General features: G+C 33.9%; 1 pseudogene; it reads right to left on the bottom strand.

Annotated features, from left to right (window-relative positions):
* Window positions 1–6,806: 6,806 nt before the first annotated feature.
* The window catches only part of LOC126032150 (NEDD4-like E3 ubiquitin-protein ligase WWP1), a 52,026-nt pseudogene continuing 44,992 nt past the window's right edge, over window positions 6,807–13,840 (bottom strand).

Raw genomic sequence — 13,840 nt, forward strand, 5'->3', positions numbered from 1 at the left:
AAAAAAAAAAATAAAGAAAAATATGGCAAGCTCTAGAGTGATATACTTCTATATTTTTAAATTTTTAAAAATTTTAATGCTATTACTATAATTTAGAGAACTTGATTACAATAGTGTTAAATTTCATGTTTTGATAAAAATTATGATATATAATTATATAATTCACAGGAAAGTGTTATAAAATTGTTAACATGTTCTAAGTTTTAAGGGATTTGCTTACCTTGCAAATATGGTCCTTATCTAGCTCAGGCTCTTCCTAGAATACTTTCTGACTAGTAACTGATAATGTCCATGGTAACCAAAGTCATTGCTAGTCTTCATTAACCTGGACTGAAGCTCACTAGTCTTGTACTGCCACCTGTAAGTATTAAGGCTTCATCCTTATCATAGCAAAATAAATAAATCAAAATAAACAAATCCAAACCCAACCCACATAACTAGTATTTAGATAGCATGTATGCAATGGCTGAACAAGGAAATAGTGACATGAAATGGTCATTCCAAATAAAACTTATGAACTAGCTACTTTATTTTTGGTTGAATTAACAGAGATACTATTTATATTTTGTTTTGATATGATTGTTCATCTGTTTGATCACGTTTCCACCACTTTACTCCTCATTAGAATGTGGACCCTACAAAGTTTGCCTTGACATTGACTTTACAAGCCTAACCTTAACAACTTATGAAAATCAATTGGAATCAATTGTTATTACCACAGAAACTTTAAATAATAATATTTTGCTTATGTATTAATTCACTTATCTCACAATATAAATTAACATTTTAGATTTCAAAGTTTGGACTCCATTCTATTCAGAACAGTATGCTAAATGGATTTGTTACTTATAAATATTCAAGAACATTATCCTGAAAAATTAATATAATGACAAAATTAAATAGATTTATGCAATTAAAACAGTACTTACTGACATTAAACATTAAAGAAATAATTCCTGAAAGTCAGACAATCCTTTTTTTTTTTTTTTGGCCACACTCGGCATTGCTCAGGGGTTACTCCTGGCTGTCTGCTCAGAAATAGCTCCTGGCAGGCACGGGGAACCATATGGGACACCGGGATTCGAACCAACCACCTTTGGTCCTGGATCAGCTGCTTGCAAGGCAAATGCCGCTGTGCTATCTCTCCGGGCCCAGACAATCCATTTTTAACCTATAGTCTACAAAATACTTTCTACTCTATTTCTATTCTATTTATTTCCATATGAATTGATTATAGAATATATAAAGCAACTTAAACTCTTTTCAGTGTTCTGTGATAACTTCAAAAGCTAGTTTGGAGCTAAAAAAAGATAGTTGATTTAAAATTGAAACCAACTCTGCAGAGAATATCAATTTCTTTTCACTTTTAATCTTTATAAAAATAATAACTGATTTAATCACCTTAATATATATCAGACATGTCTAATTTTCCAATTATATTCCTTACTTATTGCATTATATTTTCCAATAATTTATTTATTTAAATTAATTGTCAAATATTTGCCCAGTAATCATCTATACTGTTCCCTCTAAATGTCATTTTGATGTCTGAATATTTGTAATAATATGATGGTAGCATCACTGTGATATTAAACAATTTATCTTTTTTTCTTGAACAATTTTGGTAGGCATTTATCAATCTTAATTGAAAAATCAAGTATACAACTTAGATTTTTTTACCTTTATTAATCACTGCTTTAATACTTAAGTTGTTTATTTTCATCATAAGTAAAGGCAAATATTCTATTTGGATAATAAACATACTAATATCAAAGTATTAATCTTCATATAGAGCTAAAACAATTGAAAAATGATTGGGATAGAAGATGAGTTTGTCTCATCTCATTAGTAATACTTTTCTAATTTAATATATAAATTTATTCTTACATATCATGAGTCAGATTTTAAATAAATAACCTCCCTTTTGTAAAGCACTTACAGAATGTGGTCATTATTTTTAGTTATTGGTGTAAAAAGTACATTTAAAAATATGGTGTAGGAACCTTTTGGGGTAAGCAGCAATAATTTCTACCAGATACCCCCCCAAAAATAAAAAAGAATAAGAACAGTTTGAGAAGGAATATCTTTGGAATAGATGCTGAAGGTAATAGAAATTATTTTCTTTTAACTACCAAGAATAGAAAATATAGAACTATTTTAAGAAAACTTTCAATATCTTTCTTTTAAAAGTATGTATTTAGTTACTCAGAACATGATTATTAGAACATAATTAGTATAAAAAAACAATAAAACAAAATAAACCTAACATTGCATTGCTGTCATTTAAATAGGTACATAATGTATACGAATGTATCATTTATACAAATAAATATGCATATAAGACATCTAGAAAGGAATATATTGGTTTTCTTGTTTATGTTTTATTTTTTCAATATATTTCATTGCTCACATAAAAGTTAAGAAACTTTCTATTTTTGTTTATGTGTATAATACAGTTGATATAACCAGGCTAATTATTTGAAAACAAAATGTTAATATGTGTGATTCAAATTTAAATAAAATAAGTCTAAACTAAAAAAATATTTTCTGAGCTGTTATTATTGCGAAATATTTTTTCTGGAATAAAACAGAAAATACAATTTAATAAAATACATTTGAATCAAGAAGTCAATATGTCTCACTTTATTTCTTCAAAATATAAATAAAAACACTTTTTTATAACTGCAACACTGACACTACCATATCTAAATGATAATGAATTCAAATATATGAAAATGATTAATTACCTGTGTTAGCCCTATATGAAACAGTGGTTGACTAGATAGACTAGTAAAGAACATAAAGTGACCTGGTGAGAAACCATCTGTATTTCTGTCCAAGTCTTTTAAAGCATTTTTTCCTGCTGACATTACCACAGTGTTTAATAACAATGTAACAGAAGTTTTATCACCAGGATATCACAAATATATTTTATGCCTTCTTGACAGGCTTCCATTTCCTCCTATAACATTTCAGGGTTAATTGTCTTTATTAAGAATATTTTCATATCTGGATAAGTCTGTAACAGATTTTTACAAATCTCTGAAAATATAGCAATATGTCAATATGTCTGAAAAACATGTCCATGTATTCCAAAAGACAAAAAATGGAATGAACTGTGTTTTCAGTATCAAATTAGTACTTATCTGGTTGTATTTATATAGTTTATTAATTAGTGATTTTATATGATTATTAACTAATAATAACTATATGTATGGGTAATATTTTAAAATTATATTAGAAATGTTTTTTTTTTTTTTTTTTTTTTTTTTTTTTTTTTTTTTTTTTTTTTTTTTTTTTTTTTTGGTTTTTGGTTTTTGGGTCACACCCGGCAATGCTCAGGGGTTACTCCTGGCTGTCTGCTCAGAAATAGCTCCTGGCAGGCACGGAGGACCATATGGGACACCAGGATTCGAACCAACCACCTTTGGTCCTGGATCGGCTGCTTGCAAGGCAAACGCCGCTGTGCTATCTCTCCGGGCCCTAGAAATGTTTTATGTTAGGAAGATATCTTCAACTTTAATGATGGTTTGCTAATTTGTTCCCTTTACTTAATTGTAATCCTCAAATTTTTGCATACTAATATTTTGTTATTACTAAGAAATATGTGTTAACATATTCCACAAAATAGAAGAAATAATTCTGAGAAGTTCACCTTTACATATAGTAGGTTACTATGTGAAAAGCAATGTCATTAGAAATGTTTTTATTTACAAATACAAATATATTATGGCTAACTATAAACACAGATAAGCAATGATACGAACATTGTCAGGAATAAGCAACCCAAAATCTTTTAGGTAGACTTTTATAATTTTGCTGCAATCATTATTGCAACTTTTAATTTAAATGCTCTTGAGAACTTTTACTTGTGTCATTTGGAAGTTTAAATACTTATTTGAAATTAATTTCATCTGAAAGACTATCTTTAAATTAGTGAAATTAGGTATAAAACTATAGTACAGCCATTAGGGTACTTGCACTTGACTGACCAGGGTTCAATCTTTGATAACCCAGCACCCCATATTCAACGCCCCAACTGACAGAAGTGATCTTTGAGTGCAGAGCCAAGAAAATGCCTTACAAACCAAGAACAACAAAGAGTGAAATAAGTTTACATATCATTATGACAAGTGTATTAAAATGTAACACCAGTATGTACTTATTCTTTACTCACATCATTCTGCTTTATTTTCTCTTACCCTTTTTTATGAAAATGATCAAATAGTATTTTATCTGATTCTTTGTTTATTGCCATAACAAAAATGCTTAGGACTTAATCCTGAGTCTATGCTCAAAAATTGCTTCTGGAGGATGCAAGGCAGGATTCAATTGGGATTGGCTACATTCAAGGCAGATATTTTAATTATTTTTATCTCTTCCACTTAATATTTCTTATTTTTATTATTTTCTATTAACCAGTTAGGACTATTTTAATAATGTGTTTATATAAAATAATTATATGCATATTTAACATTTTAGCATAAAAATCCCTAAACTCTACTATTTAAATAAATAAATGATTAGATGAAAAACTGGGTATAGAAAGAAAAAAATAACTGATGTAGGATATAACCAGCACAAGAAATTTTTACTGTACTTCTTTCACATCAGAATGCCCGATAGATAGCAAAGGTTTGAGAGATAGAATAATAGAAGAAAGGTTCAGCCCTTTGCCTGACACATTGCCTGACTTGTTTGGATCTTTGTCATCACATATGATGCCAAGAAAACTGCCAGGATTGATCCATGAATGCTGGGTCAGGACTAAACACTGAAAACTGATTATCAAACTAAGCAAAAACACAAAATCAGATAGTCTTTGTGATAAAATGGTAATAAGTTAAAATGCAAGAAAGAATAATAGAAATAAACTTGCTACATCTGTATATCACACTATCAATCTTAATATCACACTATTTTATGTATAATCATAAACATTGAAACATCTACCTATATAAAATATTTTTCTAGTGTGCTGGGTAAACATGATAAAGCTTAATATGTTATAATTTCTCTATTAATGGGTAAATATTGATTTAAATAGAAGGAGGTTACCATGCCATGATATTGTTTGTGGTAGTTACAACTAGATTCCATAAGGTTTGAGAAAGTAGTACATCACTTTATTATACAATCAGCCAACATAAATTTTATTTATTTCTCTTAATTCGTAAGTTTTCTTGAGTAGGCAAAACACCCAGCATTATGTAATTAATTTCAGGAAGGAGTATTCTTACAGAAAACTTCCTTAAATCATTTTGTTTTGGGGCCGGGAAGGTGGCGCTGGAGGTAAGGTCTGCCTTACAAGCGCTAGCCAAGGAACGGACCACGGTTCGATCCCCCGGCATCCCATGTGGTCCCCCCAAGCCAGGGGCGATTTCTGAGCACATTGCCAGGAGTAACCCCTGAGCGTCAAACGGCTGTGGCCCAAAAACCAAAAAAAAAAAAAAAAAATCATTTTGTTTTAGATTTTAGACATATAGACTTAAAGTACTTCAAAGAGGACAAAATTATATATCTTGATGGTGAAAGTATACATAAATATTGAATGTCTTCCTAATGCAAGTAGGAGAATATGCTATGTGTAATTTTTGTTTAAAAATTTAATTTGTACCTTTATTTTGGAATGCACTTTACATATATAACACAAAGCAAGTATAAATAAAAGACTGTAATTTGATTGCAGACCAAATTTCTCTTGATTTAGATTATTACAGTTTGGGTCTCTTGATTTTATTGCTGTTGATTTTGGCTTGGATATTTAATTCTCTCCCTTTTTATCTCCACAAATGCACCTGATATCATTTGGTCCCTGGCTGCCATCCTTTCTTTTTATTTTTTTCTTCTTAATTTCATAAAAAAATGCAGAAATCTGAGGTAAATAAGTTGTGTCCCAAGTTCTAAAAAAGGTGGTAGCCCCTATCTAAAAGATTAAAAAAAGAAGTGGCAGTTTTTTGCATAGGTGCAGCAAAATTTGGGGAAAATAGAAAGGAACTACATGTGGTCTAAAACCAGGTGCCCCTCCACATGAATCATCCTGCCAGAAGAACAAATACAAGTTACAGTCATACTAAGTTGTCTAACCCCAAAGTCTTTCTTCATGGTCCCAGGAAAAGTCTCCTCAATCATGGTTATCACAGGATACTGTAATTAGAGATCTTGGTTTTTGCACAGAATCCATGTCAAAGTTAGGGTGTCATGAAGCGTTTTCTGGTTTCATCTGACTGTTAAGTGGCGAGTTTCACCCTGAATATATGTCACAAAAAATGTTTTCATGAAAAAGGAATAAATTTTTATTACAACTGTTAATTAAATATAAATTATATATATATATAAAAGAAAATGGATAATCGATATATAATAAAGATAGAATAAAGAAAATAAAGACAGAAATGCATGTCTATTCAAAGATGCTAAAAATGCATTTATTTTATTCAATCTCCTTTCATATTTTTACATATACAGAAAATTATGGGAATTTTGTCTAAACTTAATTTTATTAATCTATGAACATATATTATATAATATACATATTTATTATATTACATATTAATATATTAAATTTATTATTATATGCTATATTGTATATCATAGGATAGCAGATGTTGAGAGTGCTAGGAGTTGGTCCCTTGCACTGGTATGTGGTGGGCACTGGGCTGGACAGCTAACCAAAGGACCCCCCAGACTGCCATTCAGTCCAGGGGGCCAGATTCCCCCATGCCAGAATGGTCTTCATGGCCAGATCTGGTAACCTGGGCCTTGGGGGATGGGATGGGGTGAAGGAAAACTCCACCCCTGTCCATTCATTCACAAGCTGCAGAGGCGAAAGCGGGGCCTGGAGACACCACATACCTGGACAGCTAGCCAAAGCAGATTTATCTCAACCATTTTCAAATGTGCCCGCACGACATATATCCTTTTTTAATCGTCCAAAAATATTTCAATTCTTTTTTTTTTTTTTTTTTTTTTGGTTTTTGGGTCATACCAGCAATGGTCAGGGGTTATTCCTGGCTCTATGCTCAGAAATCACCCCTGGCAGGCTCGGGGGACCATATGGGATGCCGGGATTTGAACCATCGACCTTCCGCATGTAAGGCAAACGCCTTACCGCTGTGCTATCGCTACGCCCCAATCAATTCTTGACTATTTATAGTAAAGGAAATGGAATGTCCTATATATGGAGTATAACACTCGAATAGATTTCTGAAGTCAGTGTCTAAGTGAACGTTACTTTCTATACAGTTGTCCTCTATGACTACCGAGCCTTAGCCTTAAACATTTCATCTATACAATGTATAGAACCCCTCTTCTATATTGTCTTTCCAGACCCAGAGACCTTTCTACTCCCTGCATATCCCAACCTGTATTTGTTATTTGAAATATAAAAAATAAGAGCGCTAACTACAGAAAACTGATTTTGACAACCGTGACTGGGCAGAATATACCTTGAGACCATTAAGGAAAACCCTACCCTAGGCTATAGCCCGGGTCTCTTACAAAAATCAAGATTTCTTAGTACAGAGGCCCAATTCTGACAACAGAGACTGAGCAGAACCATTGGAACCATAATTTCCTAGACTTCAGCTTAGGGAACGAGCAAAAACATGGAGCACATGATACAGAAAACTGAACACACCAACAATGGTGGAATAGTACCTCTAGAAACTTAAAGACTCTATCCTAGGCCTTGTCCTAAGACCAGCGCAAATACCAAGATTGCTTGCTACAGTGGCCTTATTTTCTCATCCATAACCAAGAGGAAAGGTTCCTGACACCACACACACACACACACACACACACACACACACACACACACACAAAACAAACAAACAAACAAACAAAAAACCCAAAAACCTTGGGATATGGCAATGAGAAGATATGGAGCCAGTGGTTGCGCCCATGACAATATGCTTCAAGAGTGGAGAAACCCTGAATCTCTTAGGCCACAGAAATTTCCTTCCTTCCCCAATACTTACTGTGCCTATACAAAAAAAAAAAAAAAGGTGGGGTAACACCAAACCCTGCCACTGTAGCACTTTTTCTGGTTTTGTTTTATTTTTTTGTTTTTTGATATTATTTTCCTTCTCTTTTTTCTTCCACTTTTTTCTTTCTTTTCCACTTTTGTGGATATTATTTGGTGATTTTTTTTCTTTTTTAGTAGTAGATAACAAATTTTTTGTCCTCTTTTCCTTAACCTTCAAGCATAACTTGATTCAAGCATAACTTGAATCATTCAGCCTCATAAATTGAGGGGGGGAAAGAATGATACCAGGACCAGTCATATGAACATGTAGTGTAAATAAAAAATGACCAGACTGGGAACACCAAACAGAATAGATACCCAACCTATAACAAGCTGTAAGGTGGAGACCAGTTGCACTAGGATTCTGGGGGGTAAAGGAGAGAGATGTGGAAGACATGCTGAGAACAGGAAGTGGAGGGAACACAACATTGGTGGTGGGAATGCCCTTCATTCATTGTCACTATGTATTACAGTATGTGTAATGAACTAGCCTAGCCTAGGATGGACAGCAGTTCGATCCCCTAGCATCCCATATGGTCCCCCCAAGCCAGGAGCGATTTCTGAGCGCAAACCCAGGGGGTTAACCCCTGAGCGTCAAACGGGTGTGGCCCAAAAATAGTTTAGAGTTGGTCTCAAACTTAAAGCAAACTGGTGTGTCCCTCCTCAAATGTCCAGGCCTCTCCTTTCTTACCCATGCATTATATCGCTCATTCTATCACACAATGTTCTATCCTGTGTACAACTTCTGAAATCTTGTCTCTGGAACTTTCCTGTACTGTACCCTAAAGGTTCCCTGTTATTTCATTCTCTTTTATCTCCAAGCATGGCCGAGGTTATGGACTGATCCCGTGCTGTATACCTATTGTTGGGCCTTTTTCAACTGAACCCCAGTAATTCCTGTCACCGATTTTCCTATTATCTGGCCATAGCCATGACGCTTGTTGTTGAAACTCTAGTGCTCAGTACCTTATCAATCGCTGAGCATCCAAGCATTGCCTGAATATGAGCTTTTCTGAGCATCTGACCCTGTCTGTATTCTTTCCTTGCCCTGTTCTCAGAGATATGCCTGCTTGTTTGCAGCCATCTGTCTGGACTTGCAGGCACTACCTGATCCTGTGATCGATCTGCTAAGAGAGTAGAGACTTCAAAAAGAGAGGGGGAAGGAAGAGCGATTTCTTGCTGGTAGCTTCCTTCTGCTATTATTCCCCATGCCCAGTTATCCCTTATCTATTTTAATCGGATATATAAATTCATTTTCATCATTATACTCCCACTGTATCACAATTACTCCCATCTCACAGTAATGGGAATTATTTTTTATGGGAAAGGATTTCTCTTTAACTGTGAGAATTAGCTATTGCTCTAGAGAGAAACTTAAACAATCATCTCTTTCACTCTAACCTCCTGGATATTTTAACTCACAGGGTCAATTTCAGTGTCCAGAGGTTTATCAATCGTTGTTCAGAAATTTCTCTGAAATTTTACTTCTCTAACAGAACTTTAAAAAGATGGTTATTTTTATTTTTCCATCTTGTCACTTACTTCCATAATGGAGCGAAAACTTTAAGGCTTTTGATGACTAATCTAGAATCCAAAGGTTTTTATCCAAAACGATGTACTTGCTATGTGAATGAAAATATCTTGGTCATCTTCCTTAAGACTGTTTTGAACTCAGTTACATAGTGACTGAAACAGCAGGTACTAGGGCGGCCTGGCAATGAGCTTTTGGAAAAAAAAAATGCCCGTCCCTGAAAAAGCTCAAAGACATGAAGATATAATCCCCTAAAGATGCAAATCCTGAGTTCTTTGGAGATGAGAAAAACGAGACCTCACTCAGAGAAGGGTGGGTCTTCTAAAAAACAAAGATGATAAACTATAATGGACATGCTAAGAATATGAAAGTAATTTCCAGAATCTAAAACTTTCCCTGTCACTATGTCCAGATTGATTTTCATGCATGCAGAGAACTCCAGGCCAAAGCAATTTAAAGAAATTGCACATAACTTTTTTTCTAAAAGACATTCTCTGCTTAATACTCTCTAGAGAAGTATGTTTGAGTAACTTCAAAACAGATCTCTCTCTCCCATCATGCTTCTCTAAATTGCAATAAAAGTATTGGATTCACTAAAATTATATAAATCCTTTAATAGTATTTTATTATATATACCACATCACACAGCCCTTAGGCCACACCAGGCAGTGCTCAGTGTCTTTGTTCTTAGTGATCACTCTTAGCATGCTTGAAGGATCAGGCACAATGCCTGGGAGCAAACCAGAGTGGCTTTCAGATAAGACGGGGATTTTAAATCTTTTCTATATCTGACCCCAAATCACATCTTTATCTATTTTATCCATTGTCATCTGTGGGTACTTAGGTTGTTTCCAGTTCTTGGTTATTATATATAATACGAAACACACGGAGTTTATATATAGATATAGAATATATATGTATCTATAATATGTATATATATATATCTTTAAACGAGTGTTATGGATTTGTATAAATTTACTAATGTAAGGTAGTGGAATCTCTTAGAAATTGATATTTTCATTGTTTGTAAAATCATACTGATTTTAGTAATGGCTGCAACTCTTTAACTTTCTACCAGCAGTGTAGGTTGATTTTCTAATCAAGAAAAAGCACAGTATAGTTTATTTAAAGCATTCTTTATATAAGGTCACAACTTTTAGATAGTAAGTCTGTAATCCTCAAATATCACATATATTCTAGATTATTTCAGAGTTCTATACTTTTATTATGTGTATGCTGTAGATAACTCTAACATAGTGGAAAATGACACAAAAATGGTGTTTTTGGAATATGAGTCAAAGATAGAGCATTATCAGAAAACTCAGTTCATGATGCAAACTAGTTAATAATGAGAACTAAGAAAATTCAGTGAGCTAAAGGTAAACTAATCTTCAGACCATTGTAGTGCCTGGTTTAATGTTAAGTAAGGAAATATAATCTTAATTATACAGCAATATAGCATTTATACTAATAAATACATATAACTCACTATTTGTTTTTCTTAAGTTGTTTATTCAATAATGAAAAGATAATAAAATCATAAGTTTCGCCATTTAGTCATATATAATGTTTTCTAGATCACTCAGTGGTTCTTGAGATGAATAAGCATTTCTTTCAAGCTAAAATGAAGATTTGTTCTCTAAACACTTTTTTCTGAATGCCTGATAAATGAAGCTGTTAAGTAAAATGAGAGAACTGCTTTTAGTAACCGTGGAAGACAAACTTTCTGTGTCCTTAAAATGTAACAAGACTGAAAAGATGTGCAATAAAATTTTAGAAGTAGATGTGTGGCATGTGAATACAAATGCAGATTCTCTGAAACCAAAACCTTCCTAACTCAGTTCTATCTTCAAGTCCAGACATTATCTACATATAAAATCAAAATATGTAAATAAGTTCTGATCTTTCCCCAGGAGGGAAAGGAAGGTCTTTGTTTGACTTGTTGACTTCCTGTTGAAAACATTAGAATTATATTAGAATATAAATTGACTCCTGTATATCAGAGAACAAACACAACTTGGAACAAAAGGTACTATTCTGAGTTTATTACTACCTGACAAATAGAGATTCATTTGACAGATTCTAATCAGGATCGGCCATCTCCTTTTGGCACTACTGCTGAGGCTGGAGTATGGCATTTTATTAAATTCATATGCTGGTGAATTGTCAGCACTTATTTTCCTGATATGTTTTGCAGCTTTCAGCGTTATTGATCATGAAATTTTAATATAATGCTTGGTAACGTATGCCTGCATTTCAAGAGCAACCTCAGATTGATTTAGGCCTTTGTCTCCCAGGAGAGTTGTCAACGTTGTTTGTTGTGTAATTCTTCTTTTCCTTTTTTTCTTTCTATTCTGGTCCCCCTTCAAGTAATCCCCCCTCCATTTTTTTTTCCTCCTAGAAAGTAAGCTAGTGCACAAAAGGAAGTTTTCAAATATGGTTTTATTTAAATGTGGTATTCAATGTTCTCTGGAGATCAATATTTGAATAGGTTTACATTTCTGAGTCATTTACAATAACCCACATATACCTATTGTGAAATATTAATATGTTATCCTACTTTCTGAGTTTTATGTAACTTTGAATTGCTACTTATAATGAAGTTTCAGACAATTTAATTTACACAAATAATAAACATTTTATTAACTCACTTGAGTGATTTAATCATTTTATTGTACTTTTAATAGAAATGGCTTTTGATCAAATTTCAATTGTATCATGTTTGGATTTATCTAGATACTTTGGGTTTTTTGAATTCTATCTTTGAGTTTTAAATTGTGAAGTCATGTCTTTTTATTTTTCTTCATCTCTCCACTTCAATGCTGGTAGAGAAGGAACATTGCTGTCTTTACTTGTATCAGTCTTATAATAAGATTGAAAGTCTGCTCAGTACATTGATTTTTTTCCCCCCAACAACTTGATTGCTGCAATTCTCTGTTAGCTGATCGCTTTTCAGCTACTATATCAAATTGCAATATGTACAAAGCCGAGCTACTAGATGAGTGGCCTGAAGTACATATTGGAGAATTACAGAATCCGTTGATTCATTTCCTTCAGATTTTGCTGAATGTTTGCTTTCTGTATTTTTGTTCTTTATTTTGTTTTGTTTGTTTGTTTGATTGTTTGTCTGGGGACCATACCCTGTAGTTCTGGGAGAATACTTCTCATTTCAATTTTAGGGACTGCTTTTAGCTGTGTTGAAGATATTATGCAGTGCCAGAAATCCAAACCCCGGTATCCTATGTTAGGGGAAAATTTATAAAATAGATACTCTAATAAATCAGATATGTGATAGATGCATGTTAAGCCCTTCTCCACCCCCACCTTGACCAGATATGCCCGTTGCCCCACTTTCTTGATCCCCCTTGATCTGGTATTTCACTTTGAGGCATCAATTGCCTGCTGTCATCAGCCAAGGCCCCTCCTACGTGGAAGTTGACATATTTGGGCAAAGGAATGGACCTCTGCTCGCTCCTCCCCAGGTTCTTGCCTTTTCTTTTGAAAAAGGACAAGTTCGCCCTCTGATTGGACATTGTGGTGTTTAACTCGGGACTAGGTAGGTTGCTTAAAAACTACCTTTCTAGATTGGTTTCAGTCCACATGGCTGTCCCCAGAACCTCAGAGCTTTGAAATAAACCCGTTTTGCTTTTGCATTCTTTGAGGTATGTTTTGTAATCTTTATTGAGGTAATGGTTTTTCCCGGACTCTGGGCTTCCCCCCTTGGGGCCCAGGGTTGTCCCGATCCTTGGGCTTCCCCAGACCCTGGGTTCCTTGGCCCCTTTTAACATCTGCACTATATTACATCTGTTTAGCTATTTCTCTGGCCCATGAATTGGGTTTAATAAGGTAGAAGAGATAACTTAGCTGATTGAATGGATGCTTTTCTGCATGTGAATGCTCACTGCTTCTCGAAAGTAAGCTGAAAAATAGCAAAGGCGAATAAGTTATATTCTTTATGTGTATATTTATCAATTCCATTATCTAATCTCATCAGTAGGCCCACTGAGAAGTCTTCCCTCAGCTTGGATGGCTGACCAAGATTTCTGATAGTCAAAGGCGATATTCCTCATGCTTACTAAATATGAAACTCCCACTATCTAATCTCGTCAGTAGGCCTACTGAGAAGCCTTCTCTCAGCTTGGATGACTGACCAAGATTTCTAATGGTGAAGGTGAATAGAAATGTTGTCAGAAGGCGCACTGAGAAGTCTTCCCTCAGTGTGTGTGGATAGCTGACAAGATTTCTATTAGTGAAGTTAATATTCTTCATGCTTAGTAACAAAC

This window comes from Suncus etruscus, chromosome 16, assembly GCF_024139225.1.
Source record: "Suncus etruscus isolate mSunEtr1 chromosome 16, mSunEtr1.pri.cur, whole genome shotgun sequence".
Classification (NCBI taxonomy): Eukaryota; Metazoa; Chordata; class Mammalia; order Eulipotyphla; family Soricidae; genus Suncus; species Suncus etruscus.